The sequence below is a fragment of the Petromyzon marinus genome, chromosome 71, assembly GCF_048934315.1.
Source record: "Petromyzon marinus isolate PM22_M1 ecotype Great Lakes invasive population chromosome 71, UKy_Petmar_22M1.pri1.0, whole genome shotgun sequence".
Taxonomy (NCBI): domain Eukaryota; kingdom Metazoa; phylum Chordata; class Hyperoartia; order Petromyzontiformes; family Petromyzontidae; genus Petromyzon; species Petromyzon marinus.
The window spans coordinates 2,161,389-2,182,103 of record NC_133737.1 but is presented as its reverse complement, the minus strand read 5'-3'; the positions used below and the strand labels follow the sequence as shown (position 1 = coordinate 2,182,103).

The following is a 20,715-nucleotide window of genomic DNA, read 5'->3' as shown; positions in this document are numbered from 1 at the left end:
GTGGTTGTTGTTGTGATGGTTGTGGTGGTGGTGGTTGTGGTGGTTGTTGTTTACCGAGGTAGAGCCTCGCTCTATCTCTCGTAGGGATGTCAATTGAGTAGCAGCGAGCATGGAAGCGATGTCCAGGTTGGAACTTTACAGCGTGGGGCCTAACCACACGGGGCCTTGCCTCCTGTCCTCGCCTGATCACGTTTGCTTCAATTCTCTTGCTTAGTTGAGCAATCTTTGTAAGAATGTAATCGACCAGGCTATGCGTTAATTGTGTGTTGACCGACTCTCTGTGTTGCATTGCATTATATTTCCAAATTTTACTCAGTTTGTTTGATTAAGTGTGCTTTCTCTCTCTCTGTGTGTCCTGTTATTATTTACTGCAGTCACCAAAGCTCTAAATCTCTCATTGACACAAGGCCGTAATTATAATATATTATAATAATTATAATATATATTGGGCGACACACACCCCCCTCCCAATAATCAAATATGCTCAAAATTTCCCCCCCAATATATTGCTATAAAAATATTTTTTAAATATAATAATTGCTATGTTAATAAAAACAATTTGCTAAACCTTGGCCACAAAATCTGGACTTGTCTTCATATAACAATGCATAGATTTCTGTTTATATGATTGCGTTGTACTTTATGAATCCTTAATCTCTGCCATTACATACTATGAAACAAGAAAAGGTAAAAAAAGTAATAATAGAGCAATGTAATACAATACAATATTTGACATTGTATCAAATAAAACAAATTCCATCCCATGTGTTAGTGAATTTTTTTAATATTTTACGCAGGAAATGGCAGGAAATTAGTTTTCAAATTTACATTTTTTTCTGGGGGGGGGACCCCAGACCCCCTGGAAGATTTGGTCCCCCCCAATGTTGACTCCATGGCTACGCCCTTGCATTGACATGCTAATTTCTGTACCACCCCTCTCTCGCTATTTAAGGCCTCGAAACAGAGGCGTTGCCTATGTGTGTATCTCTCTCTGTGTGTCTTTGTGTTATCTCTCTCTGTGTATGTGTCTCCGTGTCTGTGTTTTGTCTCTCAAATTGAGCAATCTTTGGAAGAACGTTATCAACCAGGTGGGGTGTTGACTTATGTTAGCCGACTCTTTGTGTTGTGTTCCCGTACGTTTCTAAGTTTTCTAGGTTTGTTTTCTCTTTCATTTGTACCTGATGATGATTGCTTGTGTTGCAATCGAAACGTCGTATGCTATTTGCACACAGCGTTGGTGTACGGTGCTTTTTCTGGAATATTTTGCTGTTTTTTCCTGGATTTTCTATTTGCACAGTCACATAGTCACTTCAAGATGTTTTCTTGTTCGTGTTTTTGTTTGTTGCGGTTGCACCCGATTCAAGAGCCGAAGGGCTCACAGAGCTATACCAAATGAATGAAACTGAAAATAGTAATTTAATTTTTTTTCCACATGACTTTACCGAAAGAACCAAAGAGTATCTTGCTTAATTTTTAATTTCTCTTCACCTGGCATGCTACTTTCTTACTTTGTTTTATTTAAAATATTCACAGTTTTTATTTATTTATTTTTACCAGGCCACGCCCGCATTGAGCTGCTGTAACACTCTTGTTTTCAGAAGCGACCTGCCCACAACAACAATAACAACAAGGTGGGGCTTGTCAACAGCGTGGTGGTGTTCACTCTAGACGCGTGGTGGTGTTCACTCTAGACGCGTGGTGGTGTTCACTTTAGACACGTGGTGGTGTTCACACTAGACGCGTGGCAGTGTTCACACTAGACGCATGGCGGTGTTCACTCTAGACGCGTGGTGGTGTTCACTCTAGATGTGTGGTGTTCACTCTAGACGCGTGGTGGTGTTCACTTTAGACACGTGGTGGTGTTCACTTTAGACACGTGGTGGTGTTCACTCTAGACACGTGGTGGTGTTCACTCTAGACACGTGGCGGTGTTCACTCTAGATGTGTGGCGGTGTTCACTCTAGACGCGTGGTGGTGTTCACTCTAGATGTGTGGTGTTCACTCTAGACGCGTGGTGGTGTTCACTTTAGACGCGTGGTGGTGTTCACTTTAGACACGTGGTGGTGTTCACTCTAGACGCGTGGTGGTGTTCACTCTAGATGTGTGGTGTTCACTCTAGATGCGTGGTGGTGTTCACTCCAGACGTGCGGCGGTGTTCACTCCAGACGTGTGGCGGTGTTCACTCTAGACGCGTGGCGGTGTTCACTCTAGACGCGTGGCGGTGTTCACTCTAGATGCGTGGCGGTGTTCACTCTAGACGCGTGGCGGTGCTCACTCAAGACGCGTGGCGGTGTTCACTCTAGACGCGTGGGGGTGTTGACTCTAGACGCGTGGCGGTGTTCACTCTAGACGCGTGGCTGTGAAAATTTCATGACGCCAGAGCTCAGCGTTGGAGAGGTTTTGCTGCTTCACACAAACAAACAGATGTAATGTTCTGCTTCATATTTAAGATAGCAGTTCTACCCGTTCTTCGCACGGATATGTATTGAACCTCCGAGAAGCCAATGGCTTCATCGGCCAGGAGCAAAGCGCCACCTAAAATCTCTCGGCACACTGTTAACAGCTCTAGAAGCACGGCGCGCAAAGAGCTATATGGTGGAGGTAAGCATTCAGTTTTTTTTTCAGTTTCTTTATTTTGGTATAGCCCTGTGAGCCATTCGGCTCTTGAATCGGGTGCATCCACAACAAACAAAAAAACAAAAACACGAACAAGAAAAACATCTTAAAGTGACTATGTGACTGCAAACAGAAAATACATGAAAATAAACAGCAAAATATTCCTGAAAAAAGCACCATACACCAACGCTGTGTGCAAAAAATCCCGGTGGGATGCAAGTCAAATAACAACAACAACCAAAATAAAACTTAGATTAAGGCCATCAGTCTAACTCTACTACAACAAACAAACAAACATGTCCAAACCAAAAAACGTTCCAAATCACCAAAAAATAAAGCCATAATTGCAACGTAACAGTGATTACAGGGACTGTGACCGAATTTTTACAATGAACTACATAAATAACATGTAACACCAAACCCTAGAGCCATAGCTGGCTGCATGAGTTACTCCACATAAACAGAAGCATCAGTCGGAGTATCAAATTTTTCAATACACCTTTAAGATCAGCACGCTAAATCAAAATACAGATAATACTTTGCAGCATCATCTGGAGCAAAACATTTTATTTTACGCCAATGAATAGCAGTGGCAGCTCGGGGTGTACAACTCCTCTAGAGCAGTTTTGAGAGAAGATCTCATTGGTAGCGATTCAAGTTGCAGTGTATTGGCAATAGCATTCCAGACCCTGGGGGCATCAATAGCAAAGGCCCTTCCTCCAGTTTTTGTACGGCAATAGGGAATGTGAAGCTGGTAAATGAGCGAAGACCTGAGGTCAAATTTGTTCTTTGAAACAGAGAGGAGATCCAGCAGAGCGCTTAACTCAGGCATTGCAGAGCGCTTAACTCAGGTGTGTTGTGGGTTGACGTCACACACTCCACGGTCATTTCCCCCCCCCCCCCCCAAAAAAAAAATACAAAAGTCTATTTTTATACTTTCTACATTGTGTACAGTATGGAACCTACCCACATGCCAAATTTCAATGGTGTTGCATGTTGGGAAGTATGCTAAACATTTCGAACAGACACACATATGCACACATTTCCCTTTTATAAATATAGATAAATCAGCATTTTGCGACCCCCACTGCCACCATGTGGCATATTATTACGTGCCAGGGACTCTATAAGAGGACAACAGTCCAAGTCCATAATTGGCAATAATTAACGGCAAAGCAGTTACAAGCGACTCACAGAATTGTGCGCAGTTGCGTATACAGTACACGACTTGCCTGATTTAAAGCTTTCGTGACTGCAAGGATTCATATTATTGCTTCTTTCGGTAAAGTCACGTAGAAGGGAAACAATAAAATAATACCGAAAGAACCAAGAATATGACTTCCCTGATGGCAAACACCTTCAGGGAGCGGTGATGCCTATCACACGCGTTGAATAAAAAGCGTAGGACAGGTCCTTACTTAGTAACAACTCCTTACTAACAACTCCTTACTTACTAACAACTCCTATCATTTTTGATTGCTGAAGGGGTTGCCCCTCCTACCTGAAAATCCTGGCTCCACCTCTGAGTGTGTGACAGGGTCAAGTTTTTATTTGCAGTAGAGTCTATTAACTCTATTGAGCATGGAGGTTATATCAAAACAGTTTATTTTTGTTTTCCTCTGGAACTTTTTGTAAGAATGGAGTCAGGAAGTTATCACCGCACACGTGCAGCTGAAGTTGGAACTGTTCATAACAGCATTCAAGGACATCTGTGCCTGGCTTCACACCTCAAAGTTGCGATTGAACGTTAATTTATGCATTTCTGCATAACACAAACAGTATTATTTTCAACACCCTTTGCTATGTCAGCTGAATTTAGCTTTCATAAATATTCCTTTTGAAGCCACACAGCCGAAATTGTGTGCTCTGAGTTTTGGGTTAACATTCATTTTGAAGATACTAGGGCTTCCAGGCATGTTTATGAACATTTGCCCTCTAATTGTGTGCCATAACAGCCCATGTGATGAATTTGGGACACTTTTTCACTATAACATGAATATATGAATAAGTATAGACATGTAAGTCATGTTTGACTGTATATATGCATTCCTCTGTGCCTCGATACTGACGTGTAGATGGTGTGGATATTGTTTTTTCTCTCTGCAGCTGTCGCTTCCTCTGCAGAATTTGTCTGATGGAGCAAAGGCACTCGGTGCAGCTCTGTGCAAAAAGGCATCAATGCGACCGGTGTGCATACAGGACGGATCGTACTGACCATTTGACCTTGCACCAGAGAACTCACACGGGAGAGAAACCCTTCAAGTGCAGTGTGTGCGGGAAGGCATTTTCACAGTCATCTGCTCTTGTAACACACCAGAGAACACACACGGGAGAGAAACCCTTCAAGTGCAGTGTGTGTGGGAAGTCGTTTTCAGATTCATCTACTCTTGTAACACACCAGAGAACACACACGGGAGAGAAACCTTTCAAGTGCAGTGTGTGTGGGAAGGCGTTTGCACAGTCATCAAATCTTCAAAAACACCAGAGAACACACGGGAGAGAAACCCTTCAAGTGCAGTGTGTGTGGGAAGTCGTTTTCAGATTCATCTACTCTTGTAACACACCAGAGAACACACACGGCAGAGAAACCCTTCAAGTGCAGTGTGTGTGGGAAGGCGTTTGCACAGTCATCAAATCTTCAAAAACACCAGAGAACGCACAAGCATCAGAAGATCCACAAGGGATGGAGTCTGAAATCAGCTTGTGAAAGTCAAAGTGCCGCAATGAGTCCATCCCTCATGAAACAACCAGAAGAAAATCCCGGCTTGGACACTTTTAAAGGTATCGAGTTGAAATATGAAGAAGTGATGATGAAGAGCGAAGAAGTGAGGGTAAAATGTGAAGATGAAGTTTCAACTCCAAAATGGGACCTTCACATCGATGGAGGCAACGTGAAGCAGGAGGAGAATTCTGACTGAGGCAGAGCGAGGCAACGCCCAGCAGTTTGTGGAAGTGGAGGTGTGGGTGGACTTCCTCCGAGACAATATTAAGTCAAATGGAGACCCGGTAGATGTGTAAGCTTGAGAAGATGTTGCTCCAATAAATGGACCTTCGTCACAGGCCTTTAATGACAAGAATGTGAAGTTGAACACTCAATTCCTAGGTTCAACCTGCAGGGTAAGAGCGGCCAGTCTTTGTGGACCTGTGGGTTGGGTAGATTTCTAACCAGGAGCGAGAACCAATAAGCTCCCAAGCGTTGAGTATGTTATCATAATTGCATTTAGATGGTGCTTGCTTAATCGCCTCTGGCAATTCGGAGTTTTGTATCATATCTCGTCTCAAACACTGGAAGAGCACCCCCAAGTAGCAGCTGCCCCTGTGTGGCACAAGGTGGTGGCCCTGCACCGGCCTGTATGTGGACAAGAGCCTGTCAGTAGGGGGCGATTATTGACGTGGCATCTTGGTTGTGGAGTTTGTAGGTAATGTTTAGAATTTGATCAATTTTGACCCAGACGCCAGCATGCAATGGCCTACTCGTTTTTAATGACACAATAGTATGTTGTACATACACTGTTAAGCAGATGGTGCGTATGTTGTACATACACTGTTAAGCAGATGGTGCGTATTTTTTTTAAATATCTTCTTGTTAATACGATGTAACCTGATACAGTATATTTCAGTGAAGTAATAAAATTTTGTTAAAATTACACAATAATTTAGAATTAATACTTGTCTGATTGTGTGCGTACATGTAACATTTTGTCTAAGGGTCAAACATTGATTAACTGATGTTAGGACAAAGTGTGTGTTTTGGAAGTAACCTGTACAGATAACTCAGGTGAGGCTCATTGTTCTTGTGATACAGGTCAAAGGGTATTTTTGTGTTTTCAGGAAGCATCTTCCTCTGGAGCAACTCATTGTCTTTGAAATAGGGAGCACACTCGGATCATTAATCAGTTACACGTAGAGGAGATACATTCTCTTCAACACGAATTATAATTTTGTATTACGTGTTGACGTAGATTTTGTCTAACTAGGTCTAGAAATGCTCCTTGCTGATTAACGTCTGGATGTTCGAAACTATCGGTTGAAGCAGCCCGGCTGCTTTTGAGATGTTGTGCACCAATAAGAGTCCACAGGTGGCTTGCACTGAATCAATGATGCACTCCCAGAAGGCTATGCTAGTTTTAGTTTGTGTAAAACATTCCTTTGTTTCATAGAGAGATCGATAAATGAAAGATGTCGTGTCTGCTGATCTGCTTCATAGCAAGGAAGTAATTTTAAGTGCACATTTGAAATTCATTTTTGGTACAGATTTGTATTCGGTTACAAGGCAGAGCACATCTAGTAGATACATTCTCCACAACAACACTCATGAGAATTTTGCATGACGTCTTATATGTTGGTGAACTAGGACAAGAAATGGTCCTTGCTGATTAACGTCTGGATGTTCACAACCAAGGGTTGAAGCAAGCCTGACCGCCTGCGGTGCCCCTCAACCATTTACAGCCTGGGGCCAGGAAAGTCACGAAAAAAATTGCACACGAATGAGGCCTCCACGCAAGCTCCCAATGCTAGATTGAACGCTTTCGTGACTGCAAGGATCCATATTCTTTGGTTCTATTGGGTAAAGTCACATAGGTAAAAAATAAAATAACAAAAATCACGACGTTTCGGCCACAACACAAGCGGCCTTCATCAGGCGAAGGGACCAGGCTGTCTCGAGGACAGCGCTGGAGCGAAACACAACCACTCTCAGACCGCGGACCTTTAAGCTGTGTGCGAGCAAACAAGGTGTCCTGACAAATAAATTAGGATAAAAATTAGCATTTGATTGGCCGATTTTAGAAAAGACGTGGTGTACGTGCCGGTGGACTTGCCGTTTGGCGCGGGGGTGGGGGGGGGGGAGTTTACCTATTGATGGGGTGAAAAGGGAATTTATAAAAGCTGCGAAAGTTTGGGGTACCACTACTTGAAAAATATACTGTACCATTAAAATTAGTTTAATGTTTAGTTCGATTTAGAACATCTTTCCAATGGTTGCTTAATTTGAAACCATCTTCTCGGTTGAAATTGTGTCCGTTTGTAGATCTGAATTGCCTCGTGAACAAATCTCTGATAAAAACCCGTGGGTTTGCAAAGAACCTTGGTATTGGAGAAAATTATATCGTGATCACCCACAGCGTTGTAACAGTGATCAGCCACGGCAGAAGAATTCGTTTTGCCGTGTTTCAAATCTGATTTGTGCTCGCGAATTCGGTCAGAGACATGTCGCTTTGTCTCCCCAATATAGCAATCACCGCAGGTACAACTCAATTTATAAACCCCGGGGTACTGTAAGTCAGGAATGACATCCTTCACGGATGGGATCAGATCACGAATTTTGTGTACTGTATTGAACCGGACCTGGATCTTGTGTTTGTTTAGAATTTTGGAAATCTTTTTAGTAATGCCTGCTATATATGGTAGTGTGATGGTTTTGACCGGAGTATCAAGTGGTTGTTTCTGTATGGAGGGAGAAACAGCTTGGCGGATGGTACGGTCAGAGTAACCATTCCTTTTGAGGGCCAGGTGTACATGTTTTAATTCACTGGTCAGGTGGTGTTGGTCCGAAATGAAATGAGCCCTATGGTATAAAGTTTTGAAGAGAATTATTTTGGGCTGGGTGGTGGTGGGAATCAGGTTTCAAGTAGGAATCTGTGTGGGTGGGTTTCCTGTAGACAGAATGCCCCAATGAGCTATCAGGTCTCCTCTCAAATAGAACATCTAAGAATGGTAGCTTGCCATCTTTCTCCACTTCCATGATGAATTTGATGGCGGGATGTCTGGAATTGATGTGGTGTAGGAAAAGGTTCAGAGCTGGGAGGCCATGTGGCCAAATGACGAAAGTGTCATCCACAGATCTCTTCCACAAGGAAGGTCTGAGGGTGGAAGTCTAGATGGCGTCTGATTCAAATTTCTCCATGAAAATATTGGCTATCACTGGTGACAAGGGGGATCCGATGGGGGTACCCTCATTTTGTTTGTAGAAGGAGCCATTCCAAGTAAAGTAGGTATTGTTGAGGCAGTGCCTAACCAGTGCAGGTGTGTCGGGATCTAGTCCATGTTGGACCAAATTTTCAATTATTTCAATGGTATCAGGTACTGGGACCTTGGTGAACAAAGAGACCACATCGAAGCTGACAAGGATATCGTCAGGGGACAGTACAACGTATTTGACCATAGAGACCAATTGGGCTGAGTTAAGTACTGCTGAGGCGGTCTTGCCAGTGAAGGCAGCAAGGTATCTGACAGAAAACGGGCTAGTCTATAGGTAGGGGAGTTGATCGTGGATACGATGGGTCGTAGTGGGGTGCCTTTTTTACGAATCTTGGGAAGACCATAGAATCTAGGGGGTCTTGCAGCAGAAGGTTTTAGGGAGGGACGTTTGGGTCGATTAGGGAGGTCGAACTTGTGATGATCTTGTTGGTTTTTATCGCTAGGCTATTGGTAGGGTCATTTTTTTTTTAGTAACTTCCATAGTTGAGCAGATTCTGGATTTTGTTGTTGTATGAATCTTTATCCATAATAACAGTAGCATTGCCTTTATCGGCTGAGAGGATGACTATATCACTTCTGTTTTTTAAATTCACGAGTTCAGAGCGTTCATTTTAGCTGATGTTACTAATAGGTTTCTTAACATTCTTAAGAATAGTGGCTATTTCAGCTCTCGCAACGTCTGCTTGGATGTGTACTACGCCTTTGAGGGCTACATCGACCTGAGAGATGATATCATCTACTGGTATGTGTTTTGGGGTGACAGCAAAATTTAGTCCCCTAGCCAGTACTGTTTTCAGATTGTCTGAAATCGGGGTGCTACTCTGATTAATGACGAATGGGTTCTTCTTTGATAGGTGGTTGAATTTATAAATCAGGTTAGCTTTACATTTGACTGACAGTGACTCCGCAGAAGAAGCAGTCATGTTGTCTACGTGATTCCAATCAGACGGTGACATTTTTTTGTGTTAACATTAAATGAGCTTGTAGGAGAGTCCTGTCTAAAGTATCGAGTTCAAATCGGAGTAGCCTTATCCTCTCTGAGATTAAAGATAGGCTGGCCTTAAGCAGAATCTGTTTAGAATTCGGAGAAGATACAGCAGCAGAAGTGAGTGTGAAAGCGGGTAAAGTCACGTAGGTAAAAAGCTCCCGATGCTCCGTTTTGAAGTTTTAAAATGAAACAGTTTTAATTTGATTATGTTTTGAATTCGATAATTGTATTTATTCATTAAAAGCTTATCTCATCTTACATCTGGAAGACTTATTTGAAAACGACATTTGGTATGAATTTTCTCTCGTCGTTAAGTAGATGGCCTTGCCGGGGGTTCGGTTCGATGCGGACTTTCACCTGGTTGGGATCGCGGGATCCAGATGAGGCGACACAGAGCTGGCCGTGCGAGAAGACCGCCGTCCACAGATTCCAATGCGATCGAACGTCTGTCCCTGCGCCTCCATCGTTCATGCAGGGGGCGCGTAGGTTTGCAGTGCCCCCTGCATGAAAACGACGGAACGTGCAGCGTTAGTCACGAAGTTGTGCGTAAGCGCCACAACAAGGCGCTGTAAGCTGACCTGCCACCACGTTCACGGGTCAACAGGGGGCAGCCGAGAGAGAGAGTGAGGTGTGTACGGGTCGACCAAAGTAAACCCCCGCCCCCCCCCCCCGCCCGTGACCGGAGACTAACACCCCTGACCCTCCACCCGTCCCTAAGGCCCATTAAGATAAGAACTTCCAGAAGGTTTTGGGAGGGGGGGGGGGGTCAAGAGGGGAGTGGAGACCCCGACCTGGGGTTAAAAGCCCGGCCCTCTGGACGGGCCGGGCAGTGTTCACCAACTCAAGCCTGAAGACATCCGAAGACCTGAAGACTGGACCAGCACCTGGGGACCCTCAACCGAGGCTCTTGTTAGAGCCGGGTTGTAGCGGACCGCGGTGGCTCGGACACCCTGAGACCCTCCCCGAGCTCTAGCCAGAGCCGGGTTGTAGCGGACCAGAGGTGATCTCCCGTACCCTGGCTGGGACGGGTCGTCCAGTCTTTCCTTAACGCCGGGCTAAGGGACCCGTGGGTAGCAGAGCCCGGAGTGTGCAGGCTGCGATAGAAGGGAGGCTGTCACTCGCGTAGGCTATCAAGTGGAAGGGGCCGTACACCTTCGTGGTACAGTAGTGTGTAGAGCCGAGTTCAAAAGAGTTATAATAAACGTGTTGCCTCAACCAGACGTCTACGTGTGGTTAGTTAAGGACACAACACTTATATAAAAGAGTTTAGCCAGTGGGTTTTGAAAGTACCTTCGTCTTCCAGAAATCTATTTCGCGTGAGCCCACCGCATTAAAACAATGCTCAGCTGAGCAGGGCGAGCCACGGGTGTGGGGGGGGGTCACCTTATCTTTGCCACGTGCCGTAGCTCACGTGACTTCTGCCGCGACAATGTCTGGGTGTTTTCGCCTGAGGACGACCGCTCGTGTTGCGATACAAACGTCGTGATTTATTGTATTTTTTCTACCTGCGTGACTTCACTCAAAGAACCAAAGAGTATGAAAGACGTCTTGTCTGCTGATCTTGTTCATATCTGTCTACATCGATATCCCACATTGCTTACACGTACACACCACACACAATGAAATAAATAGAAACTAGAACGACCTCCGGGGATGGGCAAAGATTGAGGAATCTCTTTCAATGGAGCGAGTTAAGTTTGTTCGATTCAACATCTCTCTGTCCATCTGTGTCTCTGTTCCCCTCTGTGTCTCTCTCTCGCTGACTGTGTCTCTGTCATCTCTGTATCTTTCTTTCTGTCTTCCTCTTGGCTGTGTCTGTCCACCTTTCTCTTGTCAGTCTCTGTGTGTGTCTCTATCAGCATCTTTCCAACCGTATTCAACTACTGTCAGTAGCAACATGCGCCAATTCAACTTTCATGGCCCACGACTGCACGCGACTCAAACTTGCTCCGAGTCTGTGTGTACGTTGAACTTATTTCGCACCATACGTAGCCAACCATGCTATCTGTGGGTTTCAGTGTGAGTCTCTGTGTGTATCTGGAACTTCTTTTGCACTGTACGTAGCTGAACCTGCACAGGAGGAGCGGCTGGTATCTGTGGAGCTGTGGGCTGGGTACATCTGTCAGCAGGAGCGAGAGACAATGAAGCTCCCAAGCATTCACTACGTTACCAACATCATATTTGCACTCATAAGTCGCTTGTCTAATTGCCTCAGCAACTCAGTGTTTCGTATCGAATCTCATCTCAAACAAGCGAAGGACCCCCCCCCGCACCCCCAAGTGGCAGCTGCCCCTGTGTGGTACAAGGTGGCCCTGCACCGGCCTGCACGTGGACATGAGTCTGTCGGTAGGGGGCGATCATTGAAGCGCCATCTCCGTTGTGTAGTTTCTGGATAATGTTTGGAATTACCCCAATTTTGACCCTGACACAAATATGCAATGACCTGCGCGTTGTGAATGACACAACGCTATGTTTTATAGCTGCCGTTAAGCAGACTGTGCATATTTTGGTGAATGTTACTGGGGTAGCCAGGTCTGTCTGTCGGTGTTGAACCTTGAATCTCTGCAATAAATAGAGAATGTGCTACCGTATTCTTGGTTCTTTCGGTAAAGTTACGTAAATTGAAAACAATTTTTTTTGGAAAATAATAAATTGATGAATAAATGCCATTGGTCGACTGACTTAGATGACTGGGCCCCCCACAGTGTGTGTACACACACACTGTGTGTGTACACACACAGTGTGTGTGTACACGTACACACTGTGTGTGTACACTGTGTGTGTTTGCACTGTGTGTGTACAAAGTGTGTGTGTACACTCTGTGTGCAAACACTGCAAACACTGTGTGTGTGTACGTACACACACACAGTGGCGAACCGTGTGAAGTTTAATTTGTCTTCACACGGTTCGCCACTTTGTCACTTTGTTTTACTTTTAAATATTTACGCAGTTTTTATTTCGTTCTTTTTTACCAGGCCAAGCCCGCTTGAGCTGCTGTACCCCTTTTGTTTTCGGAAGCGACCTGCCCACAACACAAGGTGAGGCTCGTCAACAGCGTGGCGGTGTTCACTCTGGACGCGTGGCGGTGTTCACTCTGGGCGCGTGGCGGTGTTCACTCTGGGCGCGTGGCGGTGTTCACTCTAGACGCTTGGCGCTGTTCACTCTAGACGTGTGGCGGTGTTCACTCTAGATGCATGGCGGTGTTCACTCTAGACGCATGGCGGTGTTCACTCTAGACGTGTGGCGGTGTTCACTCTCTGCATGTGGAGTGGGGACAACCGGGGGATCTGGAGGGAAATCCACGCAGCCACAGGGAGAGAGAGACACGTAAACTCCAAATATACAGCAGGCGCCAGGGTCGGGATCCAACCCACGACTTCCTGTATGCCAGGAGAGGTAGTTAACATCTCACCACATGTAGAGAGAGACATGCAGCCTCGGCAATGTTGATTGATCTTCAATTAATTACTTGGTGGAGTAAGGAAGCATTAATACTGAGAGGATGAAGGTGGCCAGGCATGCGTCTGGACACACCACCAACTGTTTACCATGCCAGTGTGTGACAGGGTCAAGTTTGTATTTGCAGTAAAGTCTATTAACTCTATTTAGCATGGAGGTTATATCAAAACAATAGTTTATTTTTGTTTTCCTCTGGGACTGTTTGTAAGAATGGAGTCGGGAAGTTATCACAGCACACGTGCAGCTGAAGTCGGAACTGCTCATCCCAGCATTAAAGGACATCTGTGCCTGGCTTTACACCTCTAAGTTGCAATTTAACATTAATTTATGCATTTATGCATAACACAAATAGTATTATTTTCCACACACTTTGCTATGTCAGCTGAATTTAGCTTTCATAAATGTTCCTTTTGAAGCCAGACATCCGAAATTGTGTGCTCGGAGTTTTGGGTTAACATTCATTTTGAAGATACGAGGGCTTCCAGGCACGTTTATGACCATTTGCCCTCTCATTGTGTGCCATAACAGCCCGTTTGATGAATTTGGGACACTTTTTCACTATAAAATGAACATATGAATAAGTATAGACATGTAAGTCACATGTGACTGTGTGTATGCATTCCTCTGTACATCGATACTGACGTGTAGATGGTGTGGATATAATTTTTTTCTGTCTGCAGCTGACGCTTCCTCTGTCGCTTCCTCTACAGAATTTGTCTGATGGAGAAAAGGCACTGGGCGCAGCTCGGTGCAACAAGGCGACAATGCGACCGGTGTGCATTCAGCACGGATCGTCCTGACCGTTTGAGACGGCACCAGAGAACTCACACAGGAGAGAAACCCTTCAAGTGCAGTGTGTGTGAGAAGGCGTTTTCACAGTCACCAAATCTTCATGTACACCAGAGAACACACACGGGATATAAACCCTTCAAGTGCAGTGCGTGTGGGAAGACGTTTACACTTTCAGCAAATCTTCAAAGACACCAGAGAACTCACACAGGAGAGAAACCCTTCAAGTGCAGTGTGTGTGGGAAGGCGTTTGCACAGTCATCTGCTCTCGTAACACACCAGAGATCACACACGGGAGATAAACCCTTCAAGTGCAGTGTGTGTGGGAAGGCGTTTGCACGTTCATCACATCGTCATGCACACCAGAGAACACACACAGGAGAGAAACCCTTCAAGTGCAGTGTGTGTGGGAAGGCATTTACACGTTCACAAAGTCTTCATGTACACCAGAGAACACACACGGGAGAGAAACCCTTCAAGTGCAGTGTGTGTGGGAAGGCGTTTGCATATTCATCTTCGATTGTAAGACACCAGAGAACACACACGGTAGAGAAACCCTTCAGGTGCACTCCGTGCGGGATAGTGTTTGCACTTTCATCAAATCTTCATGTACACCAGACAACACACAAGCATCAGAAGATCCACAAGGAGTGGAGTCGGAAATCAGCTTGTGAAAGTCAAAGTGCCGCAATGAGCCCATCCCTCATGAAACAAGAACCGGAGGAAAATCCCAGCTTGGACACTTTTAAAGGTATCGATGTGAAATATGAAGTGGTGAAATGTGAAGAAGTGATGGTGAAGAGCGAAGAAGTGAAGGTAAAATGTGACGATTCAACTCCAAAATCGGACCTTCACATCGATGGAGGCAACGTGAAGCAGGAGGAGAATTCTGACTGTGAGGCAGAGCGAGGCAACTCCCAGCAGTTTGTGGAAGTGGAGGTGTGGGTGGACTTCCTCTGAGACAATACAAAGTCAAATGGAGACCCGGTAAATGTGTAAGCCAGAGACGATGTCGCTCCAATAGATGCACCTTTGTCACAGGCCTTTAATGACAAGAATGTGAAGTTGAACACTAAATTCCTAGGTGCAAATTGCAGGGGAAGAGCGGCCAGTCTTTGTGGATCTGTGGGTTGGGTAGATCTCTAACCAGGAGCGACAGCCAATAAGCTCCCAAGCATTCACTATGTTCTAATAATTGCATTTATATGGTGCTTGCTTAATCGCCTCTGGCAATTCAGAGTTTTGTATCGTATCTCGTCTCAAACACTCGAAGAGCATCCCCAAGTAGCAGCTGCCCCTGTGTGGCACAAGGTGGTGGCCCTGCTCCGGCCTGCATGTGGACAAGAGCCTGTCAGTAAGGGGTGATGGTTGATGTGGCATCTTGGTTGTGTAGTTAGTAGGTAATGTTTAGAATTTGATACATTTTGACCCAGACGCCAGCATCCAATGGCCTCATTTTAAATGGCGCAATAGTATGATGTACATACACTGTTAAACGTATTTTTTAAAATAGCTTCTTGTTAATGCGATGTGAACCTGATGCAGTATATTTCACTGCAGTAATTCAATTTTGTGAATATTCCTGTCAATAATTTAGAATGAATACTTGTCTGATTGTGTGCGTACATGTAACATTTTGTCTATAAGGGTCAAACATTGAATAAGTGATGTTAGGACAAAGTGTGTTTTGGAAGTAACCTGTACAGATAACTCAGGTGAGACTCATTGTTCTTGTGATACAGGTTAAAGGGTATTTTTGTATTTTCAGGAAGCATCTCCCTCTGGAGCAACTCATTGTCTTTTCAAGTAGGGAGCACACTCGGATCATTCATAAGTTAGAAGGCATACCACACAAAAGTTACATGTAGAGGAGATACATTCTCTACAACACGAATTATAATTTAGTTTTACGTGTTGGCGTAGATTTTGTCGAATTAGGACGAGAAATGGTCCTTGCTGATTAACGTCTGGATGTTCACAACCAATGCTTGAAGCAAGCCTGACTGCCTGCGGCGCCCCTCACAACCATTTACGGCCTTGGGCCAGGAAATTAACGAAAAAAATTGCACACGAACGACGCATTCACGCAAGCACCTGATGCTCCGATTTGAAGTTTGAAAATGAAACAACTTTGAATTGTATTATGTTTTGAATTAGATAATTGTATTTCTTCATTAAAAGCTTATTCATTGAAAACGATATTTTGTGTGAATTTTCTCTCGTCTTTAAGTAGATGGCCTTGCCAGAGGTTCAGTTCGATGGGGACTTTCACCTGGTTGGGATCGCGGGATTGAGATGAGGCGACACAGAGCTGGCCGTGCGTGAAGACCGCCGTCCGCAGATCGATTACAACGCGATCGAACGTCTGTTCCTGCGCCTCCATCGTTCATGCAGGGGGCGCGTAGGTTTGCAGTGCCCCCTGCATGAAAACGACAGAACGTGCAGCGTTAGTCACGAAGTTGTGCGCAAGCGCCACAACAAGGCGGTGTGAGCTGACCTGCCACCACGTTTATGGGTCAACAGGAGGCATCCGAGAGAGAGAGCGAGGTGCGTAGGGGTCGACCAAAGTAAACCCCTGGCCCCTGTTGTATATGTGGGTTATGAAAATTTGAGCTTCCCGGCTAAGGTCTGGTTTGTACGCTCCACCATCCCATTCGCCTGGGGGTGGTATGCCGTAGTTTGGTCCTTCTGGATTCCGAACTCCTGGCACAGCGCCTGAAATAGCTCTGCCTCGAACTCACTACCCTGGTCAGTAATGACTCGTTCAGGGATCCCATGTTAAAGTACATATTGTTCCACAAATGCTCTGGTGACCACAAGGGCCGTTTTATCTGGGATGACCACCGCCACTGGGTAGCGCGTGAAATACTCCACCGCCACGAGGATATACCGGTTGCCTCGGTGTAATCGTGGGAATGGCCCCTGTAGGTCGATCCCAACTAGCTGGTTCACCCGTCTGACACGGATCGGACTCAGGGACACCTGATACTGCACCGGTTTCTGCCCACACTGCTGACAAGCACGGCAGCCCTGTACCCAGGTGGCCACATCTTGTGCCAGTTTGGGCTAGAGATACTGGCGACGCAGGGTCTCCCGAGTGCGCCGTTCCCCATCATGGCCCCCTAGCGGGTGATCATGCACCAACCGTAGCAGCTGGGGCCGCACCTGGGCGGGAACAGAGATGCACCCTGGCTGCCCGGCTTCGGTTAGTTCCCGCACCACTCCGTTCTCTACACGCAACCGGGCATACAAACCACTCCAGGGTCCCTGCAGGGCGACCTTTTCCTCCCGCAGGGCCGCCTCCACCGCCGCCAGGTCCGGGTCCCGCCGCTGGGCCTGTCTCAGCTGCTCGTGATCCAGGCCCGGGAACGCACAGCCGACGTCCTCTTGGATCTGACCGGGTGAGGCTGAGTGGCCCGTCGGGCCCCGGGATGTGGGCCCCGTGCCCGCCGGGCGGTCCACTGGGTCCCTGGCTCCTTCTGCAGGGACCTCCGTGGCACACACGGCACTTTCTCTCAGCGGAGGGGGGTTAGTCTCAGGGCGCTCTAGGGGGGCCGTTGCCTGTTGGCAGCGTCCCCCCGTGAAGCACAGGCAGGCCTCCTCCGCCCTCGTCACGGCGCACACCGCGGGTCGCCTTGACAAGGCGTCCGCATTTGCGTGCATCCGCCCTGCCCTGTACTCGATCTGCAGGTTATACTCCTGCAGCTGCATCAGCCACCGGGCCATCTGCCCCCCGCTGTTCCTTGAATGTGAGGAGAAACTGCAGAGCATAATGGTCAGTTCGCACGCGACATTTCCTGCCGTACAAATACGGCCGGAACTGCTTACACGTGAAAATCACGGCATACAGTTCCTGACGGGTCACGGAATAATTCAGCTTGGCACCACTCAGGGTCCGGCTGGCGTATGCGATGACCCGCTCCGTCCCACCCTGCACCTATGACAACACCGCGCCCAGCCCACTGCTGCAGGCGTCAGTGTCCAAAATAAAATCGGTGGAAAAGTCAGGGAAAGCCAGGGTGGGGGGTATGGGCGAGGTGGTCCTCCGTCCACTGATAGGGGTTCCTAGTGGAAGTGAGTTTGGTGAGGGGGCGTGCAATCTCGCCGAATCCCTTCACAAATCGACGACAATAAGTGGCTAGCCCCAAAAACTACCTGATCTCCGTCAGGTTCCTCAGTCTTGGCCATTCTACTACGGCGCGTACCTTCTCCTGGTCGGTGCGCACCCCTGCCTCGCTGACGCGGTGTCCGAGGTACCCAACCTCGCACTGCGCAATATGACACTTACGCGGCTTGAGCTTGAGATGGGCTTCTCGCAGTCGTTGGAACTGTGGTGCCACGACAGCGAAGCCGCTCCGTGGGAGCCGTGCCTGCAACGGGGGTGCTGCGGCAGAGAAGCCACCAGGCTGCCGTCGCAGGGCTTCCCCCCACCACCCTCCACGTGAACGCACACACGCACTCACGTAGGGTCTCGTGGGGGGGTCACCTGCCCCTGAGTTTTCACCTGCAGCTTGTGGTTAGCGTGGACGAGAGGGGCACCGCGGCGTATTCGCAAGGTGGTTAGTACAGCCATTTAAATCATGCCACGAGGGGCAGCAGCGAGGGGGGGAGAAGAGACGAGTGGGGGGTCACGGGAGAATGGGGAGACGGGGGGCAGCCACCCCAACAATTCATATTCTTGGTTCTTTCGGTAAAGTCACCACGTAGAAGGGAAACAAAATGAAAACCGCGACTTTTTTTCAAATTTTCTTGCTGTGGTTTTCACACCTGATGATGATTGCTTGTGTTGCAGTCGAAACGTCGTGACAATTTTATTGTTTTATATTTTATTATTTTATTTTTTCCCTATCTTCGTGGTGACTTTACCGAAAGAACCAAAAATACAGTTGAGATGGTTGTGGACTTCAGGAAGAATACAGCCCCACTCACCCCCATTACCCTGTACGACTCCCCAGTCAAACCTGTGGAGTCCTTCCGCTTCCTGGGCACTATTCTCTCCCGGGACCTCAAGTGGGAACTGAACATCAGCCCCCCACCAAGAGAGCTCAACAGAGAATGTACTTCCTACGGCAGCTGAAGAAATTCAACCTGCCTAAGACAATAATGGTGCACTTCTATACAGCGATCATTGAATCCATCCTCACCTCCTCCATAACCGCTGCTGCCACTGCCAAGGACAAGAGCAGACTGCAGCGTATCATCCACACTCCCATCGCTCCAGAAGGACTCTGACCCAATTCTCCCTCCTGCCCCCCTTATGTCCCCAACGCCCGTTAACCCCCGGGTCACATGACGTCATCCTGAGCATTCAATCGAATCCTCTTGCGGCCATTTTGAGCGCTCTGGCCGTTGTGGGGGGGGGGGGGGGGGGGGGTCGCGTCATCCCCCCCCCCTCCTTCCCATTGTCTCTGTGCCTGCATTCTTCGCCGGTGACTCATCGATAATCCCCTTGCCCCCTCCCACTTAAGTCAACTCTTATCTGCCTGGGGGCTTTCCCTTCCCACCCCACTGTTTACCCTGCCGCTGGGTGCTGGCTGAAGTTCCCATCCCCTGCGTGTTGTGAATGCTTCATCGCGGCCGGCCTGTAAAGCTCTACGCCCCCTTTTTGGGAGGGCCACCATGTAATCCGGTCTGGGGGGCTCAGCCAATTTCCTGGTCCGGGGAAACCGTGGAACGTCCCTGCTAGTGGAGTTCTCGGGTGAAAACCCATCGTACCAGGTGATCCCTCCTCGAGACCCTACGGGGGTGCATGCGAGTGTTTAGTGGGGCGTGCATTCATGGGGTGGGTGTGGGGGGGGCACGTGGAGGGGGTAGCGCCGATCGAGCTGCTCCGCTGCGGTGGCACCACACAATCTACCAACCCTCGAGGACCTGCCCACCTCGAGGAGCATGAGGCGAGCGAGGAAGATTTGTGGCCGATTCCTCCCACCCTGGACACTTCTCTGTTCCAGCTACTCAACTCCGACAGAAGGCTGCGGTCCATCAGGACCAAAACCACACGCCACAAAAACAGTTTCTTCCCATCCGCTGCTGGCCTCTTCAACAAGGCCAAGGGCTTACACTGACTTTAACATTTTATCTACAAAATGACACCATGCCATATTTACACTATGTTACCCTATTTGTATTTTTAGATTGTATCTCATAGCTAATTTATATTCAATATTTATTCAAAAATTTACATACTTTAGCCCCTTAGTGTTAGTTAGACGTTGTACCTTTAGTATAGTTAGACTTGTATACCACTTATTTAAGATTTCTATATGTTGAATGTAAATTCCTTGTCTGTGCGAACTTTCATGGCGAATAAAACCCTTTCTGATTTAAACCCTTTCTGATTAAAGTCATGTAAATAGAAAACAATAATAAAGAAAAAATGTGTTTATTTTTATTATTTAAATTGTCATTTCATTTAAGTTTTTTCTTTAATGAAACATGTTTTTTAATCTACCTGACTTTACCGAAAGAACCAAGAATATTAATTCCTGCAGTCACAAAAGTTTAAAGTCAAAATAGAATGCACCTCCACTAGGCTCGCCTCAATCTGCGTGGAGGCTTGGCCCCCACACACACACAGTGTGTACACACGCACGCTGTGTGTGTGCGCGCGCGCGCACACACACAGCGTGCAAACACACACAGTTGTTGCTGAGCTCACACACCCAAGGGGTCTCTGATCAAGGGAGGGAGCAATGGAAAATTAATTTAAATCAACTTAAACTCAAACCCCGCTCTGTGACGTCATCACTCAGCATTACCTCATCGGCGTGAAACGCCAGGGGGAGGTGTACCTCGCTAGTGACGTCATGTCACCAAGGTACTCACAACACCCCGTCCACCGCACCCTTGAGCGTGGCGTCACCTCTGCCTGGGTCACTTCCCTT

The 20,715-nt window shown here is 47.0% G+C and overlaps 1 pseudogene; it reads left to right on the top strand.

Moving 5' to 3' along the window:
• LOC116957264 (uncharacterized) overlaps positions 1 to 16,030 on the top strand; it is a 28,606-nt pseudogene extending 12,576 nt beyond the window's left edge.
• The last annotated feature ends 4,685 nt before the right edge of the window (positions 16,031 to 20,715 follow it).